The sequence below is a fragment of the Lutra lutra genome, chromosome 18 (assembly GCF_902655055.1).
Source record: "Lutra lutra chromosome 18, mLutLut1.2, whole genome shotgun sequence".
NCBI lineage: Eukaryota > Metazoa > Chordata > Mammalia > Carnivora > Mustelidae > Lutra > Lutra lutra.
Window position 1 is genome coordinate 6,721,879 of NC_062295.1, and position 15,715 is coordinate 6,737,593.

Below are 15,715 nucleotides of genomic sequence, written 5' to 3' on the forward strand. Positions count from 1 at the left end.
GCTAGCTGACGTCGTCACATTCTAAGGGCGTGCACGCACGTAAGGATGGGAGCCCTTACAGAGTGACCATTATTTGTTGTGTCCACCACCAAACATCCAAGTATCAGGGGAGGGACTCTGCCTTCTTTTTTTTTTTTTTTCTTTTAAGATCTTATTTATTTATATGGCAGAGAGAGAGAGAGAGATCACAGGCAGGCAGAGAGGCAGGCAGAGATGGAGAAGCAGGCTCCATGCTGAGCAGAGAGCCCGATGCGGGGCTCGATCCCAGGACCCTGAGATCATGACCTGAGCCGAAGGCAGAGGCTTTAACCCACTGAGCCACCCAGGCGCCCCAGGAATCTGCCTTCTTAATCCAACTTCTTGCTTTTATAACCAGAGAAACAGAAAGGTCTAGAAAGGGACTGTGACTTGCCCTGGGCCCCACAAATTGTGTGGGGCCTCGGTAAGGACTTCTGACTCTCAGCCAGGTTGTGCCCCCATTTCCCCCTTCCAGAAAAGGGCGCCCTTTGTGCCAGAGTTGTTATGGACGTTCATGCAAGGTCTAATTGTTTGAAGGATTTAATACTTTTATCTCCTGTATTTGTGACCTATTGCTGGGTCAAAAGCGATCCTAAAACTTAGACCTGAAGACAGTAAACATTTAGTTATTGATTCCAAGCCTCAGGAATCTGGGTGCAACTTCTCTGGCTACCTCTCGCTGGAGATGTCTCACAGGGTTACAACTGTGCTGTCGACGGAGGCCACGATCACCGAGGCTGGCATCCATGTGCAAGCTCACTCACCCATTGGAACGAGGGTCCAGTTCCTCGCTGCACGGGTCTCTCTCTGAAGCCACTCACCGCCCAGAGGCCAGCTTCTCCCTGAGCAAGAGATCCAAGACAGAGAGCATCACCAAGATGAAAGCCACACTGTTGTTTAGAAATTATTGTTGGAAGGAGGGCATCACCACTTCTGCCCAGGGCCACTGGCCACACAGATGAGCCCGGCTGTGAAGTGAGAGGGTGTTCCACCAGTGTGGGAACAGCAGGAGGTACCCTCCCTAGGCCCCAGTCTCCGAGGCTGGCTTCACGGCTCTCTTGAATGCCTAAAGAGCCACACGGCTGCCAAGGAAGATGGGATGACTTTGTCCCAGCCCTTGTGGTTAATAGAAATAGAAGGACCGTGACTGTGGCACCCCTGCCAAATAGCAAATGAAAATGGCATTTGCAAAGTGCAATTAGTACTCCTTTCCCCGAGAAGGTCTGCTCTGCTTAATGATCTACGTATCAGTGCGTTCCAAGCAGAGGTATTAAATGTCTTGGAATAAGAAGACATTGCAACATTATGGCACCTTCAAAAGAGAGCAGCAGAATAACCATTACTTGAATCGGCTATAAGCAAAGCTTCGGAAGGGGCAGCTGGCCTTGAAATGCAGGGCCTCACAGGGGCAAGAGGAATGGGCTATGGAAGTCCAGCTTCTAGAAGTATGCATCCCTTGGTATTCACAGGCTCTGCCCTATCTGACCCCCAGCCCAGGTCCCCCCCACCCCCACCCCCGCCTCAGCACCCAGGCCTCCCCAGCAGAGCCCTGTCCCCGACACAAATGAAACACCATTTTCCCAAGAACAGAATTTTCGCCAGTGAGATATCTTCACTGACCTCGAGCATGGACGTTTCTTTTTTTAATTATTTTAAGATTTTATTTATTTGAGAGAGAGCGTGAGCACGAGTCGGGGGGAGGGGCAGAGGGAGAGAGAGAGGGAGAAGTAGGCTCTCGGCTGAGCAGGGAACCCGATGCGGGACTCGATCCCAGGACCCTGGGATCATGACCCGAGCCAAAGGCAGACACTTAACTGACTGAGCCACTCAGGCACCTGGGGCATGGACATTTCATCAAACCCCTGGCTTTGTGGGCCACCTTGGCAAAAAAGAAGTGGAGTAGAGAGTTTGTATTATACCAGAATTGACTGAGTAGTTCAGGAACTTTCCATCCAGTTCATCCTGGATTTATTATTGTCCCCCTTTCTCTGCAAATTGGCCAGGTAAATCATCGTCAGACCTAAATCTTCCCCTGTCAACTCCTCTGCTTTTTAAAGAATCTTCAGAGATGCCCCAAGGCTTCTGGGGGATGTATGAAATACATGGCGAGAAGCACCAGATTCTGGGTGTGACCCTTCTCTCCTTCCTCCTCTGGGTGACAGTTACCCTGGGTCCCCCGAGGTCCATGTTCCTCTTGCCTCTAGACCGTCCCTATTACTCCTTTTGCTTGGTGCCTCATCACTCCACTTTCACCTCCCTAAGCCCCATGTCTCCCGTTACTGACTCCCACTCACGCCCATGCACTTCTCCTTCCGAGCACTTGGAACAACGGAAGACGCATTTCATTGCATCATTAGTTAATCATCGTCTGTTCCCCCACTATTCCGCTATAGGCCCAGGGCAAGGGGGAATGTCATCTATCATGCCCCATTGCTGTATCCCTTCTGCCTAGGACAATGTCTGGGACCTGGGGCTGCCCAACAGATATTTGTAAAATGAATAAAGATGCATAACCACGGGCTAGACCAGGTGTTATAAACCACTGCCTGGGGACCAAATCCACTCTACCACCATTTCTATAAATAAAGTTTTATTAGAACACAGCCACACCCATTTGTGTTCACCTGTCGTCTGTGGCTGCTTTCACGCTACAAAGGCAGAGATGAGTAACCGCCCCAAGATCATCGAGTTGGTCCCTGAAGCCAAAAATATTTGCATTTGGGGGCTTTACAGAAAAGTCTGCTGACGGCTGGAATAGATTCCAGCGTTTCTCCGGAGGTAACAAGAAAATAGCACAGTTTTGTCAATAATAAATCCATTTTCCTCCCATACCTATCCTACATCCAACGAGATGGTATCGATGGGAATGGAGCTGTGCTCTGGAAGCTTCGGGAGCCTGAGGTGTGGGGGCCCAAAGGGGAGCTCTCAGATAACCGACCAGGCTGCAGCCAGCCAGTGCGCTCACTGAGTCACCGGTGACTGGAAGTACAAACGTCATGACCAGCGGTGGGCAGCATTCACGATCAAAGTCAGAGGCTGAGCTCTGGCATCATAACAGGTACCACAGATGAGGAAGGCCTTTGGCTTCTTGTCATTCTTGGTCTGAATCGGCCATAATGGATATGTCACCTTTCAGGGCCGGGGGGCCCCACAGCTCGCTGTGATCAATCATCCGGGCCATGTCAGGGTTTCCCAGCAACCTCAGCCTATTCGTTCTGCACTAAATGGACAAGGGCTCATGGACATCCATGAGTGAATTCATCGATGTGCAGAGCAAAGTGCCAACCCAATGGGGCAAAGTGGACCGAGAGGCATTCCAGAGCTCAGGTAAGCAGCTGGGGTCTGGGGAACGGCACCGACCGTTCCCACTGGGGTCCAGCCCAGGTGGGAAATAGCCAGCGGGGCCTGTGATGCACCCCAGCAAACAGGTCATAGAGCATCAAACACTGTGAGCACCGCACTGGTAAAGAATTCGTCTCTGAACTAGGGGATTACCTCTAAAAACTCGGTCTGTGGATCTCCAGCCTCAGCTCACAGAGCTTATAAAAAGGTAGACCTCTGAAACCATTCCATTTCCACTGCACTGGAATCTCTTGGGGGGGGATTCTGGAAAACTCTCTTTTCAACAAAGACCCCAAGTGATTTTTGTGTCCCCCTGAGAATTTGAAATCTACTGAAGTAAGTTGATAACAATGTCTGTCTACTTCAGCTTGTACTTCAGTTAATAGTTGAGGAAGGAAGAAGATACAGGCCAACACTCCTCTGGATCAAAGTGGGAAATTCTGGGATCAGCTTGCACAAGTGAAGACAGGTTTTCTTAGGAACTCTTCTTGAGGAGCCATGGTGGGCTTGAATGGGCTGATCTGGCCATATCTGGTCCACGAAGAAGCACTGCCTTACTCAACTACTGTGCCACCCTTGAGTCAGTGATCGTCTTTCCCGAGAGGAAGCTGAGACTCGAGTAGGAAAATCACACACAAGATTAATCAGCTGGTGCTAGCAGAGCTGGCCTCCCTCCCTCCCTCTTCTTCTTCTTTCCTTCCTTCATCGGGGCGGGTCCATAGAATGTCTTCGGTCTGGTCACTCAGAGGCTGAGCCTGAACCACGGATTCAAAGACAAGTGATTGCATAAGGAAGGAGTCCAGGAGCACCCCAGAAGGAAGCAAGGGCATTAGCAAAGGGAAGAGAAAGACGGTAATGCAGAGGCAGTTACAGGTGAAGTTCCAAACTCGGCCTGAAACCTGTGGCCATCTCTGCACCGAAAATCATCTCCAGGCCTTGAGGCAAAGCTACTAGACTTCGGTACTTTCCCACCAGTCACTGGCAGCTGCCGCTGGGGTGAGAGGCAAAACTCGCAGACATTTCCTGCTTCCAGAATGAAATCTTGAGAAACACCAGCATCCAAGGGCATTGTTCCAAAAGTCAAACATTTTGAAGCTATTCCACAACTCCCAGTCGGATGCTCTGTCCCAGCCTTTGCATGTGTTCATGTTGGTATCCAGGGCCTCCAGAATGACATCTGTCACAGGATTTGGGGTTATATTAAAGTAGAAGAAAACTTACGGGCCAACATGGTCATCTTTTACTACCCCACATCTTTTCTCTTGCTTTTGCCAAGGCTGTGGTTTTTGCCTGCAAGCAGGAAGGTCTAAACGCCCAAGCCTGTATTCCTTCCTTAGTCTACCTCTAGCTCCATTTTTTTAGGGACTTTCCTGCTGATTCCCCATCGCCTTCTTGCTTCTAACTTCTTATGGCTTTGATGGAAACCTGAATTCATGAAATGATTTCATGCAGGCTACTACACTAGAAAGACCATTCACTAACGAGGATGTCTCTGTGGAAAGGAAGGGGAGCTGGTGTGTTTATAGAGTCAGGTAGGTATGGAAGTCATTCACACGTCTTGCAATCCTGAAAAAGTATGGAGGCCCTCATGTCTGGGTTGTTGAGGAAAGGAGAGGTGGGTTTTCTCTTGGAATATGCAAGAGGGAGGTTAGCCATTTCCCTGGAAGACAAAAGACTAGGTAAGGGTGTTTCTTAAGCATCATTATTTTCTGGGCAGTCCTGGGCTCAGGAAAAGTTTAACACCATCAGGGTCTTCACAGACATGCCAGAGGAGTGAGCACCAGCAAGTTGGAAGTGATTACACAAAAAAAATCTTGAGGGGACTTTTGCCATATATTTTCAATCCAGAAAATATTAACATCTGTACCTGCAAAAGAGTGCCTGTGTTTCAAGCACACCTGAGCCAAAGCTGTCTCCTTTGAGAGGAGCTGGAGTCGCCCTTTGATGTTTTCCCCAGAGACTCCCTGTGCCTCTGAGGAGGACTGCCCCAAGTTCTAGTTGCTTGGGCTTTGGCTCCTACTGGCTGACCTCAGAGCTGCAGAAGACCATGGCAAAGGGGAAAGAAACCCAGTGCAGTAAGAGACAAACCATGCGTGGGAAGTCAAGCGTGGCCACCACTCAGAACACCCACTGAAATCAGGCTGCCGTGAGCTTGGACTTGGAGCTCCCTAAGCAGAACCACGACTTCTTCTGCACGGCAGGTCCGTAACATCTTACAACTCCCCAGCAATGTTTGCGAGGAAGGCCTCAGCTCTCAGGGGAGGAAAATGCAAGGGAAGGAACTAAAGCTGAGAATAACAGGCAAAGCCACGGCTCCACTCGCCGGGAAGCCAGTACTCTCCACCTGCCATCCCAGGCTGTTCTTGTCATCCTGTTTTTTGTCTCTCCCTGTAACGAAGGCTCTTTCTCCTGCCCATTCAAGACCATAGACCCCTCACCCTAAACCAGCAGCATGGTCTGGAGAGCGGTCTGGAGTTTTCCCCGCATTTCCTCACACTTGATCCTCACAGCAAGGGAGGGAGTGTGCCCCTTCCACTGCATCTACTTTTAACAAAGAAGCTAGGAACGGAAAGCCACTCGCCCAGTGTCACACAGCTGGGAAGTAGCAGAGCTGGAGCAACCCAGGTCTCCTGGGTGATGTTCCTGACATCCTTTCGCATCTTTGCCATGTTCCTCCCCTGAGTTCTTTGCATTAATAAGTGGGGCTTGGAGACAAAAATGATCTTCTCCCTAATCGAGGACTTCAGCTACTCCTCGAGGGATGTATTCTATGTTCCCTCAATTACTTCACCTCTGGAGACAAAGAATGTTCCACTTTTGCTAAATAGGAATGATGCCCTTACCTGGGAAAGATGCTGTCCATGGAGAAATCTTTCCGTTTTCCCCAAAGGTTAAAGAGGGAGAGAGAGAGAAACCCTTTTAATTCTGTTTTCATTTAAATAGCCACGGGAATTGGGAACTCAAGATAACCAATCAGTTATTTGCTAGTGGAATTTTCCTGGTAAAGAGAGAGAGCACTTACGCTCAAAATGTATACATTTCTTCCGAAATGTCATTCAACATCTATCTCTTTCCCAGATAGTGACAAACGCTCCATGTTCCTGTCAAAATGCCAGCTTTCCACACCAGCCTTAATAATAAAAGCCAGATCCAAAATCCAACAGAGAAATTGCAACTTTGCCAGCAAAGAGTTTATCATCCCATTTTATTTTTAAGGTGCCAGGCTCACTTTTTTTTTTTAATTTCCTTCCTATATTCTCTTAATTAAACAAAATCAGTTTATTCCTTTCACTTGAATTTTCTTCCTGAGAACCTTGCGCCAATACACATATTTTTTTTTCTTTCCTACAATAGGACTGTGGGATGTTTCAAAATAATCTGATGAAAAAGTACCCCCCCTCACGCATCACTTGCGGTTCCAGTTTGACTAGAGCCGTTAACAACCGGGTGACACTAAATAATAAACAGCACATAAAAATAGAGAATTGCAATTATTTATTTTACAGGACCCATTTTCTCCTGATTTTTTCTTTCGTCTCCTTCACCAGCACCGCACCCTCCCCCCAACCATCTTCCACCTGAGGAGACCGGGCGGGGGCTGGCCAGGGGAGGCATACAGCCCAGGCGCAGGGCAAGGCTACGCTGTAAGCAGTTACTGTATTAATAAGATAGACACTTGTCCACCTTGTGTTCACACGTCTCTGCAGACACTCTGGGGATCGGAGCAATGGGACGTGTTGGCCTAAATCCAAAGGAGTGCCTCGGGGTAAAGTGGGGACCCAGAAGGGTAGGACACAAGAGGAAGGAGCTGATGGAGAGCAGAGAGAAGCAGAGCAGATAGAGACCTCTGCAGAGGACTTACGGAGTGACCGCTAGGTGCCATGCACCGTTCTGGGTGCCTTACCCAAATACTCCCATTTGAGCCCCCCAAAACCACCATGAGGTGGGTGTCCCTCGCATCTTCATTCTACAGATGGGAAAACGGAGTCCAACCGAGGGTGAACGGCTTGCCAGAGTCATGCGGCCATAGGTGACAGAGGCAGGAATCTCGACTTGGGTAATCGGACTCCAGAGTGCAAGCTCTGAAGATTCCAGAAAGCTCAAGAACATTCGGTACCACACTGCACTGTCTCTCAGGGACCTCTGCCCTCCCTGCCATCCTGGGGCAGCCCTCTTAGCCCCACCAGGACTCCAGAAATCCAGGTGCTCTGGAGAGACGGCTGAGCTGGGGCCAGGGGTGTCCCAGCCCTCCTGCTTCCCCCGTTAGAACAGAAGCAAGGACAGAGGGCTGGCTCTAGGACTGTGCAGACAAGGGCTCTTCCTGTGGCTCCTTTTGGTCACAGAGGCCTGCTGTCCTGTTTCTTGGCAACTTTGCTTCTTTGTAATGTGTTAATTGCTTAACACCAGAAATTGGGCACTGTTGCCATGGCTCCTCCTTGGCCCCTTCCCACCATCATCTAAGACACACACAGCAATTCCGGCCTCCAGAACTCTCCCACCCAGGCCCAACTGTGGTTCCTCTGGCCCAGCCCCAAACTCAGTCTTTGGCCTTCCTTCCCACCAAACACAGCCCCGCCTAGCGTCGGAAACATGTTTATGATGCCCCAGCTTCGAACCACACCCTGCAGTTCACAAGCCCTTGGTTCAATGCCCTCGAACACATTTCGATGTGAGGACTGTCGCTGTCCTCCTTTACAGATGGAGAAGCAGGCCAGGGGGTAAGCGACGGAGCAAGGATCTGACCCCCACACCCTCAGACTCCTGAGTCCAGGTTCCTACCACCATGCTAGATAAATAGTTATGGCACTGTTAGTAGTCACAGGGACAAAATAAATGTTTGATATTCTTCGGGAAAAGAGAAAAAAAATCATAACAGTCATTCAACTCTCTGCCAGTAGGTAACTCCAAGAGGGCTGGGGACTTGTCTCAGACACCTAGAGCAGGATGCAGCACAGAGTAGAGAGAGTAGATGCTCAGTCAAGAGCTCAGAATGAACGAGCGGATGAATGAATGAATGGTTTCCAGACTCAACTGGTTCGTAGATTTGTTCAACACACAGACACCGTGTGTCAGTTCAGGGGCTAGAAGCTGGGGTTACAGAGATGAGCAGGACATGTTTCCATCCCCACCAAGAGCTCAGAGTCCAATGCAGGGGGGCAGGCATGTCTGGATCAGGCTCCTAGGCTGCGAGATGGGTCACATAATACATAACGTATATGTCACCACACGGGGCCCCTTGCAATCACAAGAGGACAGGTCTCTAACTCAAGCTTTGCGTAGCACAGGTTGTCATGCCCCTGAGGGAGTATTTCCTTCCTTTTGTCAGGGACTTGAGGGGCAAAGAGAGACTCCAAGAATCCCAAAGCACAGGATGCCCCATCCCAGGATGCTGGACCGAGTTCATCTGTATGGCAAATGGCTGGACACGTCAGATTTAATGAATCTGGTAGATGCTGCGTTTACAGGGGCCCCAAATTATTCAACGGCCGGGGCCAGCAGCAGCGGATACACAGCCCTGGTTCCCAGACTGGGATTGTACGTCAGGGCTCCGCCACTTACAAATTACATAAGCACGGGCAAATGAGCACAGACCCTGGATCTTTCTCTTTCTTTAAGTATCTGCACGGGGAGCACTCAGACTAGGGAGCAGGCCGTCCACTTCTGTAAAACACTGGAATACGGAGGAAGGGGGCTGAAAGAGGGAGGGTTCAGCCTACGAATTACCGGAAAGGGCAGCTACTCCCGGGTTGGAGGTGTGGTGGGTCCCGACATCACCCTTATTATTAGCCTTGGACTCAGACCTGCCTTTGGTCAGATGTGCGACACAGTTATGCTTTCTGGGCACCTCCTCTGTCCCGTGCACTGTTCTCAATGGCTGGGGTGCATCTGGGGACTAATATTCTACAGGGGGAGACACACAAGAAAAATAGAAATAAAAATAAATATATATCACTAGCAAGACCAGCAGCAATGATATGCACCATGGAGGAAACCAGCTGGGAAGATGGGATGGAATTCACAGGAGGGGGTGGGATGCCATTCTGGTTGGGGGTTCAGGGAAGTGACTCAGGGGGTGACGTGTGAGCTCACAGGTCGCCCTTCAGACCTGCGCCATCTGGGGGCGTGTAGCCACCCAGCACTTGAAACATGGCCACTCCGAAGTGACCTTGCCACCAGCATGGAGTCCACACCAGATTTTCGAAGACTTGGTGCCAAGGGAAAAACGTAAACTATGTAGTTAATAATCTTTTAACTATCGAGATAACATGTTTGGGTAACTGGGTTCAAGAAAATTAATTTCCCATTTCCTTTTATTTTTAAACACGGCTACTACAAAATTGACAACTTCCCACGTGGCACACATTCGTGGGTCACGCTGTATTTCCAGTGGATAGCTCTCTGCTCCAGACAGGAAGAAAGACAGGTACACAGGCTTAAAGTGTTACAGCAATGAAAGGGTCCTTGTCTTTGATCTGCCGCTCATTGGGCACATGAACTTGGGAGGTTCGGGGCATCCTTGGTGGCGAAAAGGGTGTTAATCACACTTCCTCCCAGGGGCACTGGAAGGAATGCGGGCAGTACTGAATTTACATTAAGGATTCCTTCTCAACTGCCTGCCACAAGGTAATGAAACAGAGTGGGTGTGTTGGTGGTCCATGTGGCCGTGGAAGCCCCCCCTCTTCATTCTAGAGATTTCAGGAGAACATGCCTGAAATAATCTACTCATCTTTCTTGGCTCTCAGCCCACCTCCGCCTCCATCTGTCCAATCCAAGACCCCAGTACTAGCTCCTGCCAGGAACAGACCTGTGCCCCCTCCTCCTGTGCCCCCAATGCCAGCAACCCCCTTTTCCCAGCCCTGTGGTTTTTTCCTAGGCGTGAGCTCACTGAAAAAGACAAAAGCCAATTTTCCTCCCAGAAACTTGGGGGGATTTTTGCGATCATATCCATGTCCAGCTGGGAGCTCAATGAGCTTGTCCAGCCTCGCTAGAAATCGGCCTTTCTGAAGCAGGGATATAAGGTAAGAAGGGCCTTCCGTGGCAGAACTTCAGGACACCTCTCCAGCAGGGGCTGGAGGACAGGGGACAGAGGACTTCTGTGGTCTTTTCCGCTGTAGACTCGGAATAGACCCTCCAGGGTTTCTCCCCTCCCTGTTCTGCTTGAGGGCTCCTGCTGTCTGCGGCAGGCAGCAAAATGGGGCTAAGATCTGCTGACGGAATCATCAGGAGTTATGACCGACATGATCAAAGATGCTTTGATGCACAGCACGTACTCAACACATTCTACTTTTAGCACGCTCTTCTTCATTGCCTGTGACTTGGGAGGTGGCGGAGGCCCATCTGATGGTTCTGCCACCATCCTGAGCTGTAATTCTCCAGAGCTCCATGGGCTCTTGGGGCTGAAGACAGCTTGGCGGGCTCTGCCCCCAGCCCCCTTCCTCATTCAGAAAACATTGATGACTTCCGGTTACCAGTGGTCCTCTAGGGGCAGGACACACTATCCTGTGCTTTGTAAACGTTATTTCTCCATTTGACAGAAGGGAAAAGTGCATCTTAGACATCATGAGGCTTGACAAGGCCCCACAAACAGCTAATTGGCAGTAAGTACCAGGAGTCCAAAGCCAACATTCCTCACCCTCCATTCCGACCTCGCAGGATCGTCCCAGAATCACCCCCAGAATGGCAGGTGGTCTGTCCTCAGCCTAAAACCTCCAGTGACAGCAAGCTCACTACCTCGCAAGACACTTACAAGTTAGCACTTCCTGAGCGTCAACTGGACGCCGCAGCCTGTTCCAAGGGCCCTCGGCATTCAACCAATCCTGACCCCAGTCCTGCGAGGCAGGCCCTGTTGGTGCCTCACAGCCCAGGCTAGATACTGGAGGCTCCGTTCACTGACTGGTCCACGTGCTAACAGATGGCAGACCAAGAGCTGATGTGACAAATGCCACAGGCCCGTAACCACTGTTCCCTCTGGCCTCTGAGGAATGACAAGACCCGTATGCCTACGGGGACCCATGAGAGTCCAGTGGGCCCATCGGTACACTCATCCCTGTGTCCAGTGGCCACGGCGATTGGACGTCTCCACCCTCAGCAGAGGCCGCCTCCAAGGCCTGTGGCTGGGGAGGGCACGCGTTCAGTGGCTCTCCCCCTATGGCTGCCAGACCCTCCGTACACAAGACAAAGCCCAGCCTGGAACAAAAGCTGCCTGTGAATGATCCATCAGCGTTCCTTAAGCACGCCACGCCGCTCCATTCACGATCGCCTCCTACCGTATGGGAGAAGCCGTGACGTATGGCGTTCATTTACTCCGCCGCTCCCGCAGAAATACGGCGGGCACAATCAATTTCCTTGTTTGTTCTCTGACCCACTGTTCCTGGGTTAAGCAGCCTGCTCTGTCTACATTTGTCAGCGGATACAAGCTTCTCCCTGCCATAGGTACCGCTGTGGATGAACGTCGTCAGAATCCGGAGCCTTGAATAATGGATAAAGGATTCAACATGCAAAGTGTCCCACGGAAGGGGAGGGGCAGGTGGGGGTGGGGAGGGAGACGGTTATATGTTTTCTCTGTTGGAGCGCCTTCATTTACAAAGCATATTTGTCAAGTCTTTTGCTAAGAGTAATGCCGTGGAGCAGCCTCCCATCATTCTTGTTAATGGGACTGTCTGTGTGTTACAGTAAACAGCTATAACTCTTCCGCCAGAGCCATTGTACACCAGGCAGAGTTTTTCAGCATCCAATTAAGGGTGTCTCCAATTTGCCAGCCAGGATCATGAGTGCTGGGGCTCAGCCATCAGGCAACCTAGACACTGTGAGGCCTCTTGGAGGAGAGAGGGAGCTGGGAGGGTGGGGCTGCCCTTCCCCCACTCAGACAAGGGGTCTGGAGCCCAGCTCTCATCCTGGACAACCCCTGCTAACCTTCCAAGGCCCCTATGTCATGCCAGCTAAGTGTTCAAAGACGCTGGCCCGGTATTCCAGGTTTTTCCCAGACTCTCACAAAGATAGGAGAACGTCTGAGTTTTGGAACACATCTACGTGCATTCCAATCTCAGCTAAGCTGTATACTAGCTGTGTGACCTCGAGCAAGTTACTTGACTTCTCTGAGCCTTGGTCTCTAATGCACAAAAGGGGACAAATCATAGCACTTGCTTTAAAGGGGTGTTTTGAGAATCGAATGAGACCATGTGATGCAGGGTAAGCCGCATGGCCATTGTCAATCATTGTCATCACTCCCTAGCCTTGGACACGGGTCTTTCCTCACCTCTCTGCGCCCAGTGGGTCAGTATCCACTTTCCATGTTTCATCTCAGATTCCACCTCCTGACACTATACTCAACTCCCCTCCGTTAAGACCTCCAGTGGGAATGGAGTTGCCACAAACCAGATCCATGCATCTCTCTCACAACTATCCCATGGGGTACTTTCTATCTCCCCATTTCACAGATGAGAATATTGAGGCTTGGAGAGCTTCAGTAACTTAGTGAAGGCTTTGTGGCTCTCAAGTGACAGAGTAAGAACTAGATACCCAGCCTGCCTGGACCCAGATCCCTGTGCTCCCTACTTCTCTCGGGTCTAGGCACACCCCCATCCCAGGGTCAGTCCTGCCCTCCTGGCACTAATTACAAACTTTCCTGACTCTCCTCCCATATGGATTGGTCCCAAGGAAATGCACGAAGTCCCTAGAACCACAGAATGTCTCATTTTTATTCTCGCCTTTATTTATTTTTAAAATGTCTGAGATGCTAAGAAACTAAGCTGTTGCTCATCTCATCCTCCTGCATGTTATGGTCTGAGAAGCAAGAGCCTTGTTTCTGGAGCTCACCCAAGGCCATTCATAGAGCCTACGGTAAAAGCAGGATTGGCCCCTGGAGCCCCTAGTTTTTAATCTACCCCAAAAACACAGAGAGATGATCGTTACAAGATACCTACTCATGGGTGTTGGGCTTTGTGCTTTGGGGGAAGGGCATGGAAGGCCCTCGAGTGTCCCCCTCTGCCCATTCTGCACCCCTTCCGTGATGGCCCTGCCTCCTCCTCCTCAGCATCTCTTTTTCCAGAGACGATGTGGACAGTGATTTCTGCCTTCCTCCAGGAGGAAAGCATGCATATCCACTCACTGAGTCCCCAGCCATCTGTCTGAGCATCGACTGTGTGCCCCGCTCATACTGGGAGCTAGGAGCTGGGGATGGGCAAGATACGGTCTTTATTTGCAGGGTTCTCAGAGGACACTGGGGAAGAAGGAACAGGGACGAGACACGCACAATGCAAAGGGGTACACTCTGCAGCCGCCACCCCGGGCGACAGGCAACGTAGGCTCGGTTCCATGTTATATTCTTCTCAGTGTTACGAGTAGATGAACCCACTTATTCTCCCAAACCACAGAGAAGTGGTTTATCATTTCTTTTATCACCTAATGTGCAGGAAGGCTTTTAAAAGGTTCCTTAGTTAATGGAAGTACATGCAAAGCGAATGAGGACCATAAAAGTGTATCCAAATTTGGGAAAGATTTCCAGAGCAGGCCTCGTCACACAGAAGACGATTCAGGGCACCTGAGTGGCTCCGTCGGTTAAGCGGCTGCCTTTGGCTCAGGTCCTGATGCCAAGGTCCTGGGATCGAGCCCCACATTGGGCTCCCTGCTCGATGGAGAGCCTGCTTCTCCCTCTCTCTCTGCCTGCTGTTCTGCCTACTTGTACTTTCTCTCTCTCTCAAAAAATAACTAAATAATATTTTTTTTAAAAGATGGTTCTTCTTTGGGGCTGCCTGGGTGGCTCAGTGGGTTAAGCCTCTGCCTTCGGCTCAGGTCCTGATCTCAGGGTTCTGGGATCGAGTCCCACATTGGGCTCTCTGCTAGGCAGGGAGCCTGCTTCCTCCTCTCTCTCTCTCTCTCTCTCTCTCTCTGCTTGTGATCTCTCTCTCTGTCAAATAAATAAAATCTTTAAAAAAAAAAAAAAAAGATGGTTCTTCTTAAAAGGGAAGTGGTTTGCAAAACAAAAACAAAACAAATAAAAATGGCGGCACGGTGGGAGCGGAATCCCAGGAGAGGCCGTGCACGTGGCAGATACGGACTAGGGCTAAGACACCAGGGCACCAAAGAGCTTGGCTTGTTTGGAAAACCCAAGTATCTCTCTGTTCCTCATGCCCAGTCCTCTAAGGCAGGTGTCTCTTGCGGCAGCAACACACAGGATCATGTCTCAACGTCCCCTTTCTCAAGGCCATTTGTCCCTTCAGCAGTTTTACTGAGCACTGCCTGGGCTCCAGGTCCTGAGGTGACCAAGGTAAACAAGATCCAGCAGGAACCCACAAGGAACTCCCCGTTCAGAGGGACACGCAGATGATTTTAAAGGATCGTGTTGCAAATGCAGTGCCTGACACCAGCCTGGGGCACTACGGCATGTGGGTGACAAGCGAGGAGACCAGGGACAGCCAGAGAATGTAGTGCCTGCGCTGCATCTTATAGTCAGACCAGGAGTCAGCCAGGTGTTCCCTGCCCTCGAGGTCGAGAGCCAGCGGCGATGGGAAGAGGACCCAGCACAAAGCACCTGGACAAGGAGGAGCTGTCGTGAGCAGGCTCCTCGGCTCATGCAACGGCCACCCCTCCCTTAGTCTTGTTCAGCCCACCAGGTGCTCCAAGAAGATAGTCCCGGCCCTTGGAAATGAGCCAGGAGCTGTCTGGACCCATCGACATCATGTCGGTAATGGGCTTCGGCATGTGATCCAGGGGTGACCGGTGGGGGAGCTCCCGGGAAAGAGATTTCGCCCATTGCAAGGCATGGACAGGGGAAAATGTCCCCTGCCTTCCTGAGGAGGCCACTGTGGAGGACAGAACCTCAAACTCTCTGGGTTTCTAACAAGAATGAGGAGACAACCAGAAGGAAAAAGGCCTCTACTCTGAAGAAGGGAAGAACAAAAGATTGAAAGAACTGGTCTCCGTCTTGAGATCACAGAGCTACCAAACAGGCCACCTTAGGATCTATGTAAGATCCTAAAGATCCACGTCTCGTAAGTCTCGGTTGCTTTGAATTCTCTTCCTTCTGGTGCAAAGGACCGTCATGTCTATGAAAAGCTCCGAGCAGCAAAGACGGGCTAAAGCCTAAGGCAACAGTGGCCAGTGGGGACGGGAAGGTGGGCCCGGAACGAGGAAAGTTCACGCATTCGAGAAAAGTTTTATCCCAAGGTCAGCAGAGAGAATGAAAGAGAGCGGGAGTGTGGGGCTACAGGAAATGGAGGTTTAATGTTTGTGTAAATTGAAAGAAGGAATCTACTTGGAAATGAGAAAAAGCCAGATTAAAATGGAAAACACAGCCCCAAAGCTATTAATACCCAACAGATCCAAATTGAAAAATAAAAGCAATGGGTGAAGCATA

General features: G+C 50.5%; 1 long non-coding RNA gene across 1 annotated transcript in view; it reads right to left on the bottom strand.

Annotated features, from left to right (window-relative positions):
* The window catches only part of LOC125091050 (uncharacterized), a 187,611-nt gene that overhangs the window by 33,362 nt on the left and 138,534 nt on the right, over positions 1 to 15,715 (bottom strand). The window contains exon 5 of the long non-coding RNA XR_007124566.1: positions 783 to 860. This is a non-coding gene — a long non-coding RNA (uncharacterized LOC125091050). The remainder of the gene's footprint in view (positions 1 to 782; positions 861 to 15,715) is intronic.